Source organism: Lissotriton helveticus, chromosome 5_1, assembly GCF_964261635.1.
Source record: "Lissotriton helveticus chromosome 5_1, aLisHel1.1, whole genome shotgun sequence".
Taxonomy (NCBI): domain Eukaryota; kingdom Metazoa; phylum Chordata; class Amphibia; order Caudata; family Salamandridae; genus Lissotriton; species Lissotriton helveticus.
The window spans coordinates 1,602,182,248-1,602,203,040 of record NC_136065.1 but is presented as its reverse complement, the minus strand read 5'-3'; positions in this window follow the sequence as shown (position 1 = coordinate 1,602,203,040).

Sequence of the window (20,793 nt, the reverse complement as noted above, 5' to 3'; positions counted from 1 at the left end):
GCATACTCAGCACAGCTAAGAGTGAGGAACCATGTAGGAGTTCCTAAGTTTCTTAGCATACATTTCAATTCCCCATGACGACGGTACCAATACTCATTAGTACCACGCTGACATGCCATGAGATTAATTAGCTGAGATTCCAAAACACTGTCTTGCAGTTTCACTTTATCCATGAAATCCTTTGCCGAAACATTTTGTTGATGTGCTCCACTTTTCAGTATATGGTTTACTGCATAAGAAAGTCCGGACAAGTCACTCTCAAACAGTAGATGGAACAAATATAGAATGCATTGACGAAACCTTGGATCTTCTGCATATAATCTTGAAGTCCGGTATTCAGATGCAGGAATTTGAACAGGTCGGTCGTCATATCGTCCACCTTTACCTGTTGGGAATAACTGTGGAAAACAACGAGCTTCCAAACTTTCGTCCCATACACTAATGGGACTTCCTTTTGCTTCTTTCATTTGAAACAAGTCAATAGCATTCCCCATTACTTCTTTAGAATGCAATGGATGAACACTATAATGTTCATAAATTTCTTCACTTCTAGAGACATCAACTTTTTCAATTTGCCCAGCTTTGAAATCAGTGTCGTCTTCTACAGTTGCTTCCTCTTCTTCCACATACACATTTTTATAGTACTGATTATTTTTTATCAGATACAACGTTGCCTTCTTGACTTTCCTAACATCCACTAATTCTTGCCAGATTTTCTTACTCTTTGTCGGAACACCATTAACTAGAATAACCAGAGGTTCCTCTTCTACTTTTTCGACACCAATTGTATCAATATTTTTCTTAAAATCTAGTGGCAAATAAACAACTCTTCCCTTTAATCCTCTCTGTAAATCTGAAGGAGGCGATTTCCCTGTCTTAGGCTCCATGCGAACAATAGCCTGAAAAGGATGCACACATTGAATCAGAATAGACTCATAGGTATTTAAATCCATCAATTCAGAAGGAATGTCTACCAACTCCAGATTATTATGGACAGCTCTAGCAGGCATTCTATTTTCATTAATTTATTATAACAATATTTACAAATTTGTTTATCAGAACCCAAATCAAAACAATTTTCTACCAACAAATAAGTTGCAAAATGCTTCCACTCATTATTATTTATCTTTTTACTTTTTACGTATAAATCAACTAATCTAGTTTGATGCTTATAATGAGTTCGTCGACAACACACACAAGTAAAATTAGGCCTTTCACTTGAATTCACCTTAAACTTTAATTTTATGTTCAAATTTTTCTGTACTTGAAATCTCTACATTCTCGTCTACATTACTTTCTATTACTGTATTAGTTTCTCCACTGACCTCTTTTTCACCAAAGTAACAAAACTCAATTTCTTCACAAATGTTTTTCACATCTAATTCAGTTCCATGCAAAAGAGCGCTGTTTAACTGTTTTAGTTTAAGTGCTGGACTTTTTGCATAATACAACCGTCTCACTAATTTCCTCACTTTATTATGATGCACTGCTAACATCCTAAAATGATGAAAAACACTCTGACATACTTTTCTTGAAAGACAAGCCAGTGAATGCCCTTGCAAACCTGTTTTTTCTCTCACTCTACAAGGATCTAACTCTTGCAAAATTTAAATTTTTTGTTTTAGACTTTTCTTAGTATATGTCCGTAAGAAACTGCGAAACAAATCAATTGAATCCTGTCGCACACTACAAATACTACTACAATTCCAAGTATAGACTGGAGCCTTAGTAGATCTCCCTAAAACTTCATCAGCTAACACCTCTTCTGTATTTCTAGGCACAATCTTTTGTTTTTCAACCGGACAACCGTCCTTCACCTCATATACTCGACCACTGGTGTCAACTGCATGCACCAAATCATTATCCTGAAAGTAACTTTCTTCATTAAAATATGGCTCACAACTTGAACTATGCTTCCATTCTCCAGAAAAAACATCACAAAAGTTAGTACGATTAATTACTCTCTTCCACTTACATTTTGATTTGAACACATTGATTACTTTATCTAGTGTACGAATTCTATTCATTACTAATCCATATAACTTATTTTTCACTTTAAATGCTTCATCCACAATCTTAACTATGCTTTTTTTGTTCTTGTAAAAAGCGGTCTTTTTTGGATACCTTTTTACATTTTTTAATAAATTAGATATAATTCTGTTATAAAACATTCGTCTATGAATTTCAATAAATTGATTTCTCCGTCTATTGTCATAGGCAATATCATCTCCTTCTAGAGATCTAACATTTTTGGAGAGACACACTTTCTTTTTTGTAATTAAAGGTGTCTTGCTTTTCTTTGAAGTCACATTTGTTATTTTTTGACATTTCAATAAGTTCCTGAGAAAATTTTTAGTTTGATTACCAGGAGCATTATTTTTGTTGACTGAAGATTTTGTTTTAGATGAGTCTTCTATTTTTCTTTCCTTAGACCTTAAATCCTTTTTATATTTTTTGGCTCGTCTTTGTTTAGACGGCATATTATTTTTCCTTTGTAGAGATGATTATAATCTGTGGTAAAGAAAAAATAACATATTTCAGACCACTACAAACATATTACATAGCAATTACAATAAGTAAACGATATAAACACTAGTATAGAACAAAAAGCTGATATACATTACATGTGCTTTGCTTTGTGTCAAAAATGATTTACTAGGTAAAACGTTTTCTGGTGAAATGTCTGGCTTTAAAAAATGTTTGTCAATGATCACACTAAGTTTCTAGAATTACATTTTCACATTTGTCAATAATATCACCTGTGCCTTCGAACAGTTTGTCTCTTTTAGCTTAAAAGGTACTCTGTGTCTGTATCTCATGTCACTATGCATGTGCATAATCTTTCTTTTTATGTGTGTCATTTTTCTCTTTGTATATCTGTCATTACATGTGCCTAAGATCACACTGTGAGTGAAGCTTGATTCACCCATCACTGTGATCTTAGGCAGAGACACACATACTGTTGGCAGAGACAGACATGGTACATTATATCTAACATTCTGATCACGTGCCTAAGATCACACTGTGAGTGAAGCTTGATTCACCCATCACTGTGATCTTAGGCAGAGTCACACTTACTGTTGGCAGAGACAGACATGGTACATTATAACTAACATTCTGATCATGTGCCTAAGATCACACTGTGCATAAACAAAGTAGAATCCACAGAGTGGTGGTTCAGTGGTCCCTCAGGGATGGGGAGCACACCGTGTTTTTTAAATGCCCCTCACACACCAACAGGCCCCTTGGTGTCATGCTTCATCATCGGGGCCTTCGCACCCCTCTACGGGATGCGGCGTGCTACGACAGAACGACTACGCAGGAGCACTTTGTAGTGAACTATGTGAGGGAGTGTGTTTACGTGATGTGAGTGAGGTGAGGTGAAAAAAGTGATTAAAAAATACCTGGCACTAAGGAAAAGAGAAAATTTTATTCTGTCCCTGGCTGGTATTGGTAAAAAGTGCAAGGACTGGTTGAAAAAATACGTGCTAGGGTATATCAACCAACTACAGTGTCAACATGTTTCGGAGTACAAGACTCCTTCTTCAGGACGAGGATATGCACTATGATCCCCACCTTACTCACATGGAATGTGAAAGTGCTCAAAAAAATAATTACAAAAATAATGTGTAATGTACCTATCAATGTTTTAAGTGATGGTTCGCTCGTTGCGCCCAATTGGCGTTTGAAATATTTAAGTTCAAAATGCGGATGGCCCCATGAGCCTTAGCGTGGTATTGGGGGTATCACTCCTCATTGCCCAGTCAGCAACGATGACTGCAAGGACTGGATGCCTGCCTTCCCCGCAACGCTGCTCCGCTGTCTTACATAGGTACATTACACATTATTTTTGTAATTATTTTTTTGAGCACTTTCACATTCCATGTGAGTAAGGTGGGGATCATAGTGCATATCCTCGTCCTGAAGAAGGAGTCTTGTACTCCGAAACATGTTGACACTGTAGTTGGTTGATATACCCTAGCACGTATTTTTTCAACCAGTCCTTGCACTTTTTACCAATACCAGCCAGGGACAGAATAAAATTTTCTCTTTTCCTTAGTGCCAGGTATTTTTTAATCACTTTTTTCACCTCACCTCACTCACATCACGTAAACACACTCCCTCACATAGTTCACTACAAAGTGCTCCTGCGTAGTCGTTCTGTCGTAGCACGCCGCATCCCGTAGAGGGGTGCGAAGGCCCCGATGATGAAGCATGACACCAAGGGGCCTGTTGGTGTGTGAGGGGCATTTAAAAAACACGGTGTGCTCCCCATCCCTGAGGGACCACTGAACCACCACTCTGTGGATTCTACTTTGTTTATGCATGACGCTTAGGGAGACTGAATCCACTTTTCTCTCTCTCCCCCCCCCTGGTTGTTTTTAAGATCACACTGTGACTGAAGCTTGATTCACCCATCACTGTGATCTTAGGCAGAGACACACATACTGTTGGCAGAGACAGCCATGGTACATTATATCTAACATTCTGATCATGTGCCTAAGATCACACTGTGACTGAAGCTTGATTCACCCATCACTGTGATCCTAGGCAGAGACACACATACTGTTGGCAGAGACAGACATGGTACATTATATCTAACATTCTGATCATGTGCCTAAGATCACACTGTGAGTGAAGCTTGATTCACCCATCACTGTGATCTTAGGCTGAGACACACATACTGTTGGCAGAGACAGACATGGTACATTATATCTAACATTCTGATCATGTGCCTAAGATCACACTGTGAGTGAAGCTTGATTCACCCATCAGTGTGATCTTAGGCAGAGACACACATACCGTTGGCAGAGACAGACATGGTACATTATATCTAACATTCTGATCATGTGCCTAAGATCACACTGTGAGTGAAGCTTGATTCACCCATCAGTATGATCTTAGGCAGAGACACACATACTGTTGGCAGAGACAGACATGGTACATTATTTGTAACATTCTGATCATGTGCCTAAGATCACACTGTGAGTGAAGCTTGATTCACCCATCACTGTGATCTTAGGCTGAGACACACATACTGTTGGCAGAGACAGACATGGTACATTATGTAGGAAAATGGATATCTGACTATGGTTACCCCCAAACTTTTTGCCTGGTGTTTAGCTGGTTTTTGACATAGTTGGCCTGGGATCCTGCTATTCAGGGCCCCAGGCTAATTGCTCTCTCCTTAAAATGGACTCCATGTACCTTAGGTACATACCCAATTGGAACTGGTTCACCTTATTGGCCCCTGTAACAGTGTACCCAGGTACCCAGGGCATAGGTGCTTCCAAGGCCTACCAGGGGCTGCAGCACGTATTGTGCCACCCCTGGCCTGGCCTCCATATTTGACACAACTGGCTGATCACTCAGCTGGGGTAAGTCGGTGTAACCACCCCTTACTTAGGTGTAGTATGCCTATACCTAACCTAAAATGGACACATATGTTCCTATCAGCCACTCCTATGGAAGGCCTCATCAATCCTGGAGGCAGAGTGCTTGGAAATATGTGAGATGGTGCTCTGGCATGAGCTGAGCCCGTCTGCAGCTTTCGGAACCATGTCCTTTAGCTGTTTCATGATACTGCCATACCATATACTCTTAAGTGCATTATAATCCTCGCGGTTAAATGCTATCTTAGGTTTGGCTTTATCAAAACATGTCGAGTAAGGTGTCATACGAATTGGAATACTACCCCCTCGCCAGTTCTGGTGACGGGGGTAGCATTCCACCCTTCTAGAGGGACACGACATGTACCTAACCTGAACCCCGGTTAAAGTTAAACAGAGCCTTAGCATCACAAAATGGATGCTGCCACCACAGACACAAGTCTGACCTCCTGCTGCTGGGAGTCCTTCCAGCGAGGGCAGCTTGGACAAAGGGTTTCCTGCCTTGGGAGGTGCTAGCACCACCCCAGACAGGATTTTGTGTATTGGGTAGGACAGGGCTGAATAGAATCAGACATGCCTGGGGCACACAAGGTGTCCCTGTGCATAGGCCAGTTCAAATCGGTGCTGGGGCCTTCCAGCCCCAGTCCTAGCGCGAAACTGGACAAAGGAAAGGGAGTGTAACCACCCCCCTTCCTGGTTCCACCCAGAGGAGGGACCTAGTAGGTGATCTGGCCCCCCAGATTCGAATAAGAGTGGGAGCTGTGTCCTGAGACTTCAGATTATCCTGAATCAACTTGAAATAAAGAAGAAGACTGGACTTCGACATTCTGCTGCTCAGAAGACGGAAGAGAATCTCCCTTGTGGCCAAGGAGTGACCACCCTGTGAACACAGGCACCAACCAGCAACTCGACGTCTGCTTTGCCGCCGCCTCCCGCCGGAGCCGGAGCCCAGAGCCTGACAAGACCCAGACTCCCAGACTTCTCACCGCCCGATCCACAGTCCCTGCAAAGAAGGGACCCGTGGAGGCACCGAGAGACGTGGGACCGGACATCTTGGAAGACCCCCGAAAAGCTGACTGCGCAGCATCAGAGGCACCCTCTATGCTGTGCTTTGGGGTCTGAAAAGCCCCAACCTCGAGCAGCCCTTGCACCGAAGATCAGCCCCCCAGCATCTCCACGATCTGCGTGGGGCCCTTTTGCACTGTGCCACTCGACGCGCCATCCCGTCCACTTGCCACGCGGCTAGTGGCCATCTTGGCGACGAAATCTACAACTTTCACTGCAGGTCTGGTTGCTCCAGACGTGCCCTTGCTCCTGTGAAAAGGAGCACCCGCTCTGACCTTGCTGGTCCGAGTGACAAGCCTTTCTTGATTCCTGCGTGGCTTGCATTAGCCAAGGCCTGTTTGCTTCCATCCGGTTGCCGACACCGCCAACAGCGAGAAGCCTGCTGGGACAGTTCGTGACCGACTCCTGGACGTCCTTGAGCCCTTGTGTCCACGTGGCTGCAGAGAGAAGCTACACCTCGACGCCTGTTTGCACCCGACATCGCCTGGTTCCACTCTGGTTCCACGGTAGTTACTGGCTAGTGACTTTGAACATTGTCCCCTCTGCTTTCAGGTCTTCACGACTTCAGATCCACCCTTGGATCCACCGGAACTCTTCACCTCGAGTCGCCTGCAGCATCTTCAGCTCCAAGCACCATCGACCAGCGTGACGAAACCCGACACTACTTCGACCCTGTGCACCCGCTTCCTGTGGGTGAGGTAACTCAGCTCCGCCGGTGTTCCCACACTGGTACACGCCTCAAGGGCCTGTGTCTTAAGTTTCATCCTTCTAGGTCACTCGGAAGGTTCCTCTTTAACTAACTTTGTACTTTTTACGCACCATTGACACTGCATTGGTATTGCGTGCACTGCGGGCCTTTCCCGACTTCATCACTGTTAGTCCTGAACAGCTCCAGTGATTCCCCAGGCCCTAGGCCTCTTCACTTTCCTCATAGTGGTTCTTATACCACTATTTTAGTATATGGTTTAGGTGGCCCCTAGGGCTCATCCATATTCGTGCAACTTTTGTGTATTTAAACTGTGTTTTGTTTTAACGCTTGTGCTTCTGTGCTCATAAAGAGTATAGGGTATCTTTTTTTTTTTTTTCACAACAAGAAGAGTATAGGGTATCTTTTGAGAAATAAATCTATATATATTTTCAATATATATCTGTGTGGTGTCCTTTCATTTGGTATTCAAGGGATTGTGTATGGTAAAACAGCTTGCTTCACATGCCTTTACAGAGTTTAGCCTAAGACTGCTTAGTCCATGCTACCCCTAGGATAGCTTGTCTATAAGGTTGACTTTACAACCTGCACCATAAGGGTGGCTTGGCATGGTACAAGGTGATCACTAGAACTAGTGAGCATCATATACCAGGCCAACTTCTCACATTGGTGAGCAGCGGATTGGGATTTGAGCTTGCTGTTGTTTTACCATTACAATCTTTGAAAATATCATTTGAAAGATCATACAGGTACCTGATAGGTACACTAAAACAAGACTAGATATACTTAAGTTCTACTGAACTTAGTTGTTGTAGAGGATAGGGAGTAGCACACCCTGACTACAACTACTAGATAGGTTTAGTAGGAAAACACAAGTGTAGGTAGATTGCAACACATCCACCACACTAGAGCAATGTCTGGAGCAGAGGGATCCACTGGACCCATCTCTGTTGAGAGTGACCCTCCAAAGGCACCATCCAAATTTGCTATCTTTCCATTTAAGGAACTGAGGCAACTGTGTTCCATGAGAGGAATCAAAACAGGTCCTACTCCTACAGCAGGACACCTCAGAGAGCTATTAGACCAGTCTGAAGCTCTAAAGAACCCCAAACCAGGCCCCTCAGGGACTGGTGAGGAGGCTTCTCCCTCTGAAGATGATACTTCTGATACCCCTGCCCTTGTCATCCAGATAGTTGAGGAAGACCAGACCCCTGGGAATACTCAGCCTGAGGAAGAAGAGGAGGAGGAGGAAGACAGTGATTCTGATGATGGTAGAAATAGCCAGGTGTTAGTCAGCAGGCTTAGCCAGGCTAACTTAAGCTTATTTGGGACTGAAGGTGGGTCCAACCCATTCAGACCCCCAAATGGACTTAACCAGGAGCATAGGAGGAGGAGAAATCACTCAGGTGAATCCAATACTTCCCATGTTTCTAGAGGTTCTCATGGCAACTCCAGAAGGGAGTTGACTAGCCCTCAGAGAAGGGAACATGAGGCCAAAATGAGAGATGCTGAACTTAGGATCCAGAGACAAGAATTAGAAGTTGCCCTGGCCAAAGAGAAACTTGCTAGAGCAAGGCAGCCTAGAGAGAGTGGGTTAGAACCCACTGGTGGCAGCAATATCCTTAAGGATAAAGACAGGTCCTATGACAATAGAAACCTGAGTAAGATTGTGCCCCCCTACAAAGTTGGGGATGATATCCACAAGTGGATGACTGCACTTGAGAGAGCTTGAAAAGTACAGCAGGTTCCTCAGGAGCAGTGGGCAGCAATCTTGTGGCTCTCCTTTGAAGGTAGAGGCCGAGACAGACTCCTCACAGTTAGTGATGGGGATTCTAGAAACTACCTAGTCCTGAAGAGTGCTCTGATTGATGGGTTAGGCTTAACCACTGAACAGTACAGGTTAATGTTCAGAGATACCCAGAAGACACAGACTCAGGACTGGTCTGAATTTGTTGAATGTGCCACTAAGGCTCTGGAGGGCTGGTTGCTGGGAAGTAAGGTTACAGACTATGAAGGATTGTACAATTTGATAATGAGAGAGCAAATCTTAAGTAATTGTCAAAATCAGCTTCTACATCAGCACCTGGTTGACTCTGATCTAACCTCCCCACAAGAATTGGGTAGGAGGGCAGACAAATGGGTCAGAACCAGGATCAGGCCTAAGAACCAGGGTGGTGACCAAAAGAAAGAGACTACCAAGCCTCAAGAGAAGGGTGGGGATAAAAGTAAGGAAAAGACTTCCCCAGGGCCCCAAAACTCCAAGGATGGGGGTGGGTCCCAAGACACTTCTTCAACCCAGAAAAAGCCTTATTGTCATGTCTGTAAACAGGTTGGGCATTACAAAACAGACAGCTGTTGTCCCAAGAATGGCAATAAAGAGAATATACCTCCAAAGCCAGCTCCAACACCTCCTGTTACTGTCAGCAGTAATCCCCCAGGAAGTGGGAGCACACCCAGGAATCTGGGTGGGTTTACTTTTGGAGGACAGGTGGATTCTGGCCTAACCAGGTCCCCTACCTCAGATACTCTTGTCTATGAGACTGGCATGGGGTTTGCCAATTTCACTGCTTGCCCAAACACTTTGAGCAAGTATAGACAGGAGCCCCTCATCAATGGCTTGAAAGTTGAGGCCTTTAGAGACACAGGGGCTAGCATCACCATGTTGGCTGAATGTCTAGTCCCCTCAAGGCAACTTTTACATGATGCCACATATCAGGTAACCAACATTGATGGAATAGAAACCAATCACCCCATGGCAGTAGTAAATCTTAGCTGGGGAGGTGTCACTGGCCCAAAGAGAGTGGCAGTGTCATCAAACTTGCCTGTAGATTGTCTACTGGGGAATGATTTGGAAATCTCAGCCTGGGCTGAGGTTGAACAACAAACCCATTCTAAAATGGTAAATCTCCATGGAAAGGTTAGTGGGGCTGTGATTGTTACAGCCCCAATCCAAGATGTCCTTCCTGAAAAGGTTGGTAGGGCTGAGCAAATCTCAGCCCCATCTTTAGCTAACTTCCCTCCTGAAAAGATTAGCAGAGCAGTTATGATAACAGCTCATACCCAAACTGAGTCTCCTCCTGAAAAGGTTGGTGGGGCTGTGATGGCCACAGCCCAAACTCAAACTGATACCTGGGTAGTGAAGCCTGAATTGATGGATCACTCCGCCCAAACTGAGAGCATTGAGGAGGAAGAGAAATCTCCCTCCCACCAGACTTTAGGAAAGGATCAGCCTCCTCAGGGAACTGATCTTACCCCTGGTGAAGGAACTGTCCCAGAGGTTGTTAGGCCTGGCCTGACAGAGCCTCTGATGGCAGTGGACCCTTCTCAGGTGGGACCCAGTCTGGAGCAGGTATCCTGCCCCTCTCTACCTTGCCTTACTCAGCCCAGGGCTGCAGAGGACAAGAAGGACAGTGAGCTCCAAAGGGGCCCCTGTCAAATAAAGCACCCCCATCAACAGGTTAGGGGCACCGTAACTAGTAGCCCTAGTGAGGTGAAAACTTTAAAAACTCCTGAGGGAGCCCCCTTAAAAGTAGTTAGGGACCTCCCACAGATGGATTCTGTTGGGCACAGCCAAACCTGGGACCCCAAGGGCCCAAATCTGAGCTGTCCCTCCAGTAAGCCAACAAGAGGGACCCAGCCTCCAGCTTTAGGTAGCCAGAGGTTGACCCTGAGAGCACAGTGCAACTCAGTCAAATAAAGAAAGGCACACATGGTGGAGAGTGATTGGAGGAAGCTGAGTCCTACAGAGGAATCTCACTTCAGTACTCCATCCCAACACCAGCCTTTAACTTTGCAAAGACACACCACAGGTAGAGATTCCCTATGGTGGAGACCCTCAGATACCCTTAGGGTGAGGGATTGCTTAGTGGACCATGAGACAGGGGGTAACCAAGCCAGAGCTGGCACTTCCTTATATGGCCACTTAGGCAATATAGGCTTACCTGGTCAAGGATAGCCTTATCTTCTTTCGTTTGGGGGGGGTTATGTAGGAAGGTGGATATCTGACTATGGTTACCCCCAAACTTTTTGCCTGGTGTTTAGCTGGTTTTTGACATAGTTGGCCTGGGATCCTGCTATTCAGGGCCCCAGGCTAATTGCTCTCTCCTTAAAATGGACTCCATGTACCTTAGGTACATACCCAATTGGAACTGGTTCACCTTATTGGCCCCTGTAACAGTGTACCCAGGTACCCAGGGCATAGGTGCTTCCAAGGCCTACCAGGGGCTGCAGCACGTATTGTGCCACCCCTGGCCTGGCCTCCATATTTGACACAACTGGCTGATCACTCAGCTGGGGTAAGTCGGTGTAACCACCCCTTACTTAGGTGTAGTATGCCTATACCTAACCTAAAATGGACACATATGTTCCTATCAGCCACTCCTATGGAAGGCCTCATCAATCCTGGAGGCAGAGTGCTTGGAAATATGTGAGATGGTGCTCTGGCATGAGCTGAGCCCGTCTGCAGCTTTCGGAACCATGTCCTTTAGCTGTTTCATGATACTGCCATACCATATACTCTTAAGTGCATTATAATCCTCGCGGTTAAATGCTATCTTAGGTTTGGCTTTATCAAAACATGTCGAGTAAGGTGTCATACGAATTGGAATACTACCCCCTCGCCAGTTCTGACGACGGGGGTAGCATTCCACCCTTCTAGAGGGACACGACATGTACCTAACCTGAACCCCGGTTACAGTTAAACAGAGCCTTAGCATCACAAAATGAATGCTGCCACCACAGACACAAGTCTGACCTCCTGCTGCTGGGAGTCCTTCCAGCGAGGGCAGCTTGGACAAAGGGTTTCCTGCCTTGGGAGGTGCTAGCACCACCCCAGACAGGATTTTGTGTATTGGGTAGGACAGGGCTGAATAGAATCAGACATGCCTGGGGCACACAAGGTGTCCCTGTGCATAGGCCAGTTCAAACCGGTGCTGGGGCCTTCCAGCCCCAGTCCTGGCACGAAACTGGACAAAGGAAAGGGGGTGTAACCACCCCCTTCCTGGTTCCACCCAGAGGAGGGACCTAGTAGGTGATCCGGCCCCCCCGATTCGAATAAGAGTGGGAGCTGTGTCCTGAGACTTCAGATCATCCTGAATCAACTTGAAATAAAGAAGAAGACTGGACTTCGACATTCTGCTGCTCAGAAGACGGAAGAGAATCTCCCTTGTGGCCAAGGAGTGACCACCCTGTGAACACAGGCACCAACCAGCAACTCGACGTCTGCTTTGCCGCCGCCTCCCGCCGGAGCCCGAGCCCAGAGCCTGACAAGACCCAGACTCCCAGACTTCTCACCGCCCAATCCACAGTCCCTGCAAAGAAGGGACCCGTGGAGGCACCGAGAGACGTGGGACCGGACATCTTGGAAGACCCCCGAAAAGCTGACTGCGCAGCATCAGAGGCACCCTCGACGCTGTGCTTTGGGGTCTGAGAAGCCCCAACCTCGAGCAGCCCTTGCACCGAAGATCAGCCCCCCAGCATCTCCACGATCTGCGTGGGGCCCTTTTGCACTGTGCCACTTGACGACCCATCCCGTCCACTTGCCACGCGGCTAGTGGCCATCTTGGCGACGAAATCTACAACTTTTACTACAGGTCTAGTTGCTCCAGACTTGCCCTTGCTCCTGTGAAAAGGAGCACCCGCTCTGACCTTGCTGGTCCGAGTGACAAGCCTTTCTTGATTCCTGCGTGGCTTGCATTAGCCAAGGCCTGTTTGCTTCCATCCGGTTGCCGACACCGCCAACAGCGAGAAGCTTGCGTGGGACAGCTCGTGACCGACTCCCGGATGTCCTCGACCCCTTGTGTCCACGTGGCTGCAGAGAGAAGCTACACCTCGACGCCTGTTTGCACCCGACATCGCCTGGTTCCACTCTGGTTCCATGGTAGTCACTGGCTAGTGACTTTGAACAATGTCCCCTCTGCTTTCAGGTCTTCACAACTTCAGATCCACCCTTGGATCCACCGGAACTCTTCACCTCGAGTCGCCTGCAGCATCTTCAGCTCCAAGCACCATCGACCAGCGTGACGAAACCCGACACTACTTCGACCCTGTGCACCCGCTTCCTGTGGGTGAGGTAACTCAGCTCCGCCGGTGTTCCCACACTGGTACACACCTCAAGGGCCTGTGTCTTAAGTTTCATCCTTCTAGGTCACTCGGAAGGTTCCTCTTTAACTAACTTTGTACTTTTTACGCACCATTGACACTGCATTGGTATTGCGTGCACTTTCCGCACTGCACCCGAGTCCTGCGGGCCTTTTCCGACTTCATCACTGTTAGTCCTGAACAGCTCCAGCGATTCTCCAGGCCCTAGGCCTCTTCACTTTCCTCATAGTGGTTCTTATACCACTATTTTAGTATATGGTTTAGGTGGCCCCTAGGGCTCATCCATATTCGTGCAACTTTTGTGTATTTAAACTGTGTTTTGTTTTAACGCTTGTGCTTCTGTGCTCATAAAGAGTATAGGGTATCTTTTGAGAAATAAATCTATATATATTTTCAATATATATCTGTGTGGTGTCCTTTCATTTGGTATTCAAGGGATTGTGTATGGTAAAACAGCTTGCTTCGCATGCCTTTACAGAGTTTAGCCTAAGACTGCTTAGTCCATGCTACCCCTAGGATAGCTTGTCTATAAGGTTGACTTTACAACCTGCACCATAAGGGTTGCTTGGCATGGTACAAGGTGATCACTAGAACTAGTGAGCATCATATCCCAGGCCAACTTCTCACACATTATATCTAACATTCTGATCATGTGCCTAAGATCACACTGTGAGTGAAGCTTGATTCACCCATCAGTGTGATCTTAGGCAGAGACACACATACTGTTGGCAGAGACAGACATGGTACATTATATCTAACATTCTGATCATGGGCCTAAGATCACACTGTGAGTGAAGCCTGATTCACCCATCAGTATGATCTTAGGCAGAGACGCACATACTGTTGGCAGAGACAGACATGGTACATTATTTGCAACATTCTGATCATGTGTAACCCTGGGCGAAGCACTACGCTACGCTCGCGGAGTTTGCGAAGTTTTCGCAACTTCGCACTACGCGAGCTGCACGTAGCACAGTGCGAACATGCGTAGTGCAGCGTAGCGTAGTGCAGAGTTCATTTTTTGCTTGTTCGCGGTCCTGAACGTCATGTTCACGACCGCGAGCAAGCAAAATGACATCCCGGCGAGATTCTCAACGCGAGGAGGTCAGGTTTCTCATTGTGAGTGGTTGCGCATGCTCGCGACTGCTCTCAATGAGAAAGTACCTGTTCGCGTTGAGAAAGCTGCCGCTCGAGTAATAATCTACTCGAGCAGCAGAAAACTACAGCTCGCACTGTGCAAGATGCCGTTTTCAATGCTTGCACAGTGCCGGATGCCTGTCCGCACTGTGCAATCATTGAAAACGCATCTTGCACAGTGCGAACATGCTACTACGCAGCTCGCGTAGTGCTACGTGAAGTTCGCGTAGTGCAAAGTGCACTTCGCGTAGCTTCGCGTAGCGCTACTTCGTGAACTACGCCCACCCCTAATCATGTGCCTAAGATCACACTGTGAGTGAAGCTTGATTCACCCATCAGTGTGATCTTAGGCAGAGACACACATACTGTCACATGTAACATCCTGGGCATGTGCCTGAGATCACACTGTGGGTGAAGCTTGATTCACCCATCAGTGGGATCTTAGGCACATGACCAGCATGTAAAATGTAATCTACCATATGTTTAAAAAACATGTACTTCCATATTTTTAAAGACAACAACTAAGCACATTATTCACCCACATCCATTTAAAATCAAGCTTGAGTCACAGTGTGATCTTAGGCACATGACCAGGATGTTACATGTAATCTACCATGTCTGTCTCTGCAAGCAGTATATGCGTCTCTGGACATGTTATTTCCCTGTCTCTACAGGCCAAACACAGGCCACCTATATATAAGCAAGACATAACATTAATTACTCATTACATGTAACATCCTCGGCATGTGCCTAAGATCCCACTGTGGGTGAAGCTTGATTCACCCATCAGTGTGATCTTAGGCACATGACCAGCATGTAAAATGTAATCTACCATATCTTTAAAAAACAAGTACTTCCATATTTTTAAAGACAGCAACTAAGCACATTATTCACCCACATCCATTTAAAATCAAGCTTGACTCACAGTGTGATCTTAGGCACATGACCAGGATGTTACATGTAATCTACCATGTCTGTCTCTGCAAGCAGTATATGTGACTCTGGTCATGTTATTTCCCTGTCTCTACAGGCCAAACACAGGCCACCTATATATAAGCAAGACATAACATTAATTACTCATTACATGTAACATCCTGGGCATGTGCCTAAGATCACACTGTGGGTGAAGCTTGATTCACCCATCAGTGTGATCTTAGGCACATGACCAGCATGTAAAATGTAATCTGCCATATCTTTAAAAAACATGTACTTCCATATTTTTAAAGACAGCAACTAAGCACATTATTCACCCACATCCATTTAAAATCAAGCTTGACTCACAGTGTGATCTTAGGCACATGACCAGGATGTTACATGTAATCTACCATGTCTGTCTCTGCAAGCAGTATATGTGACTCTGGTCATGTTATTTCCCTGTCTCTCTAGGCCAAACACAGGCCACCTATATATAAGCAAGACATAACAATAATTACTCATTACATGTAACATCCTGAGCATGTGCCTAAGATCACACTGTGGGTGAAGCTTGATTCACCCATCAGTGTGATCTTGGGCACATGAACAGGATGTAAAATGTAATCTACCATATCTTTAAAAAACATGTACTTCCATATTTTTAAAGACAACAACTAAGCACATTATTCACCCACATCCATTTAAAATCAAGCTTGACTCACAGTGTGATCTTAGGCAGATGACCAGGATGTTACATGTAATCTACCATGTCTGTCTCTGCAAGCAGTATATGTGTTTCTGGTCATATTATTTCCCTGTCTCTACAGGCCAAACACAGGCCACCTATATATAAGCAAGACATAACATTAATTACTCATTATATGTAACATCCTGGGCATGTGCCTAAGATCACACTGTGGGTGAAGCTTGATTCACCCATCAGTGTGATCTTAGGCACATGACCAGCATGTAAAATGTAATCTACCCTATCTTTAAAAAACATGTACTTCCATATTTTCAAAGACAACAACTAAGCACATTATTCACCCACATCCATTTAAAATCAAGCTTGAGTCACAGTGTGATCTTAGGCACATGACCAGGATGTTACATGTAATCTACCATGCCTGTCTCTGCAAGCAGTATATGTGTCTCTGGTCATGTTATTTCCCTGTCTCTACAGGCCAAACACAGGCCATCTATATATAAGCAAGACATAACATTAATTACTCATTACATGTAACATCCTGGGCATGTGCCTAAGATCACACTGTGGGTGAAGCTTGATTCACCCATCAGTGTGATCTTAGGCACATGAACAGCATGTAAATGTAATCTCCCATATCTTTAAAAAACATGTACTTCCATATTTTTAAAGACATCAACTAATCACATTATTCACCCACATCCATTTAAAATCAAGCATGATGCACAGTGTGATCTTAGGCAGATGACCAGGATGTTACATGTAATGTACCATGTCTGACACTACAAGCAGTATATGTGTTTCGGGTCATATTATTTCCATGTCTCTACAGGCCAAACACAGGCCACCTATATATAAGCAAGACATAACATTAATTACTCATTACATGTAACATCCTGGGCATGTGCCTAAGATCACACTGTAAGTGAAGCTTGATTCACCCATCAGTGTGATCTTAGGCACTTGACCAGCATGTAAAATGTAATCTACCATATCTTTAAAAAACATGGCCTTCCATATTTTTGAGAAACGGCGACTTTATGTAGACTATATGCAGTCTACACACAAAACTACATCTCCCATAATGTAAAGGCCCGGTCCTATAGATGTTATAAGCAGTAATGTACCTGGCAGCCATTTTGATACGATCGCAGAGTGAGCCAGCGATGAGGGAGGAAAGAGGTAGGTGCCGCTTGCTCGAGCAGCAATCTAAACGGTAAAACTTAGACCTGGGTAAAAATAGAGGACTATAATGACTCTCATTATTACCACAGCAGACTGAACAGCGCTGTTTGAAAGCCCTTGAAATGAATTTCGCATACTACGCGCTACTTGAGGTATGTGACCATCAGAGGGCATTAGACAGAGTTATGCTGGATAGCATGTGCCAGCAAGCAACAGTACTGACACCCCCCTCTTGTTTGTTTAGCACCCAACTTATCGGCAGATATCATTTTAGAATCACAGAACACGAAGTCGGCGGCAGCCGCAAGCCGCCTTTGATAACAATAAATGAAGGTACGTGCCTCTTGTAGTTATAAAACATCCCCTCGAAGTAGCAGCTTAGCCAGTTAAGTGACACCGTTGATTTATTTACTTCAACAGGTGGCCCCTTTATTTGCAACTCAATTTGGACGCATTTACACGAATAGAGACGGAAGACTTTTAAGGCTACTCCACATGAGTAATTCCGTAGTCAAACTCGAATGTGTGTTCAATCCCCCTCTCTCAAATATTTTGGTAGGTTCTGGTTAATGTTATACACTCTGAGCCTCGTTTGAAAGGATTTGAGTCAGGAGTTCTGCGAATGAAACTTTATTGTTTTCTTTGCATCTCCCACAGATACATTCACAGCGCCCTGAAGAGATTCCAGGAACTTTACCCTGGAATCGAAACGCGTCGGCATGTATTAAGGAGTAATTCTGATTAATTTCTCCAAACCAGCAATTGCTGGTTTAATTAGTGGTCATAGATTGACTTAACTCATTGGATTTTGTGTTGATTTATTCACTATTTTCACTTGTATTGAATCATTGGTTATTTTTCAATGCTCATGTTAATTTGATGTATTGTTGTGTTTAACAAATGTTGTGTTTTACATGGGATGTATAGGATGTAGATACTTGATTTATTTTTGGTTTGGCTGTATTTGTCGTTTCTTTGTGTGTAAATTTCATTGTATATTTGTGTACATTTTTGTAAATACGTGGATATAGAGATGTCACTTTTTTTGCTAAAAAGAATTTTCTTGAAAAATCATTAAATAAATATAAAATAAGTGGTATAAATAAAAATACCTGGTCGATCTAGACAAACGGTGTTTTCGACCCTCCTTAACTGTGGATATAAATGTAGGTGGCTAGGCAATTTCTTGTTTTTTCTCATTCAAATAGGGTCCAGCCTACCCACCTGTCCTCAAGGGCCTAACTCCTTAAGATCACACTGTGACTGAAGCTTGATTCATCCATCAGTGTAATCTTAAGGCACATGACCAGAACGTTACATTTAATCCACCATGCCTTCAAATAATATATACTACCATATTTTTAATAGCAGTGTACCTTCATTAAATAAATCATATATCAGATTACACACAGGCACAAAGTAAAGTGAGACACAAGCAAAGAATACTCTTTAAGCTAATTGAGGCAAACTGTTACAAGCACAGGTGACATTATTGAAAAATGTGAAAATATTTTCTCTTCTTTCAAACAGAAAGTCAGTGTAATGCTTCTCCAAAATTTAAAAAGCGGACTTTTTTCCAGAACATATTTTGCAAACTAAATCGTTTTTGACACAAAGCACCGCTCATTTAAATAACCACTACAGAAACAAAGCAGAAACCTAACTCATTTTAAAAAATACATTTCCAATATGCACCATTCTATTTTTAAACAGCATTACAAAAAACATGACACAAAATGCAAGAATAAAGACGCACCATATGCTTCTTAATCTTCCCCATAGTGCATACAACACTCTATCTTTATAAATGAATCATTACTCACCTTTAAAAATGCTTTGGAAGATATAGAACAGTGTCAGTCACACTCAACAGATTTTCTTAAGCAGAATCTCTGAATAATGCTTTCTTCACTAGAGCCTCAGAATAATGTCACAGATTCTTTCTCATTTCAGACCCATATTCTTTTACATAACCAATGAAAATTCTTCCCACACAAATTCAAAACCAAACTGCACATTTTAATTGGTTCTACATTTGAACACTTTGAAACTCAGATAACATTCACCCATCCCCCCAGTGCTCATTCCCCTGTAACCATGGTAACTCCCTCCTAACCCAGCACACAGTTCAGAAGTTCATCATACTATGTTGCAAAAGAATCCATCAAGGGTGTCTGACCTCTTAATGTACTAGCTAATCAAATCCAATGTTTCTTTAAATGACTTTTTCTCAACCATTGAAATGACTTCTTTCAAAAAAAAAAAGCATGCACCCTAATTTTCAGTGGAGATTTTTAAGAAAGCACCAATCATTTCTGGTTTTTCAAGTGCACTGAATCTCACCCACTTCTTATCATAATCAAACTGCCATTTCATTTCCACAACTCATCTGAATACAAGCACATCTACCCTCAAGATGCCAAAAGTCTGGTTTGTGGGTCATAGCTTTGTCTTCTGGAGTGAAAAATTTGCAAGCAACAGAGGAATTTACAACCTTGATTTACCAAATGTGGACATTGTGTGGATTGGACAGAGAGGATTAAGATGCCACCAATTGATACCATTGGTAAAATCCTTTATGCATCTTCCACAGCCTGACCTTATAATTGTGCACTGTGGTGGAAATGACCTAGGCACTTTGACTGGGGTAGGTCTGGAAATGCTTTTAAAGGACAACTTTGGGCAATTGATGTCACTTTTTCCAAAAACTGCCTTGGTATTTTCTAATATATGCCAAAGGCAAAAATGGAACTGGTCCAACCAATTTTGTCCACAGATTGAGAAAGCAAGGAAACATGTACATAAATCTGTTTCTGCTTCCCTCAGAGACTATGGTATGGGTTCCATTTACCACAACAACTTGCGTTACAACATGCAGGGCATCTATAGGAGAGATGGTGCGCATTTTACAGATGAGGGGAATAGAGTTTTCCTCTTGAATATGAGACTCTGCATTGGTACCTACTTGTAGGTCCAAAAAACACCCACATAACACAACAGCTCTTTTCAGAGCTACCCTACCTCTAAACACTCTAAATTATTTTTTTACCATCATTTTTTACACTGTTTTACCCCGTGGTGCGCTCAGGGTGCGCGTACCGGAGAGCGCACCTAGGAACGCACCAAGTGCTTACCCCGTGAAAATAAAAATAAAAAGAAAGGTTTTTTGCCCTTCAGGGTCCTTCTAGACCCCCCTCAGAAAACCTAGGGGTCAGGGGGTGTCTACTCTGCCCCCTTTAATTATATCCCCCTTTCTTTTTCACCTCTTGTGTCTCGATTCTACCGAGACACAAGATGGCGGACTCTCCGGACTGTTTAGAATGTTGACAGACATCCGACAGCCAATCAGCTTTCCGCTCGCGCACTCCCGTAGCGTGCCGGGTGCGCTCCCCGGTACGCGTACCGGTGAGCGCTCGGAGCGCGCCTATAGATATATATGTGTTTTTGAAGTTAATTTTCATAAAAACCACTGGAGCAATTTTCACCAAATATAGCAAAGGCACATCTGCGTACCAGTCCCTACAATTTTGCCAAGTTTGGCGTAATTCTGTTCAGCGGTTCGGGCTGTAGACTTGTCAGACCGTCCTATG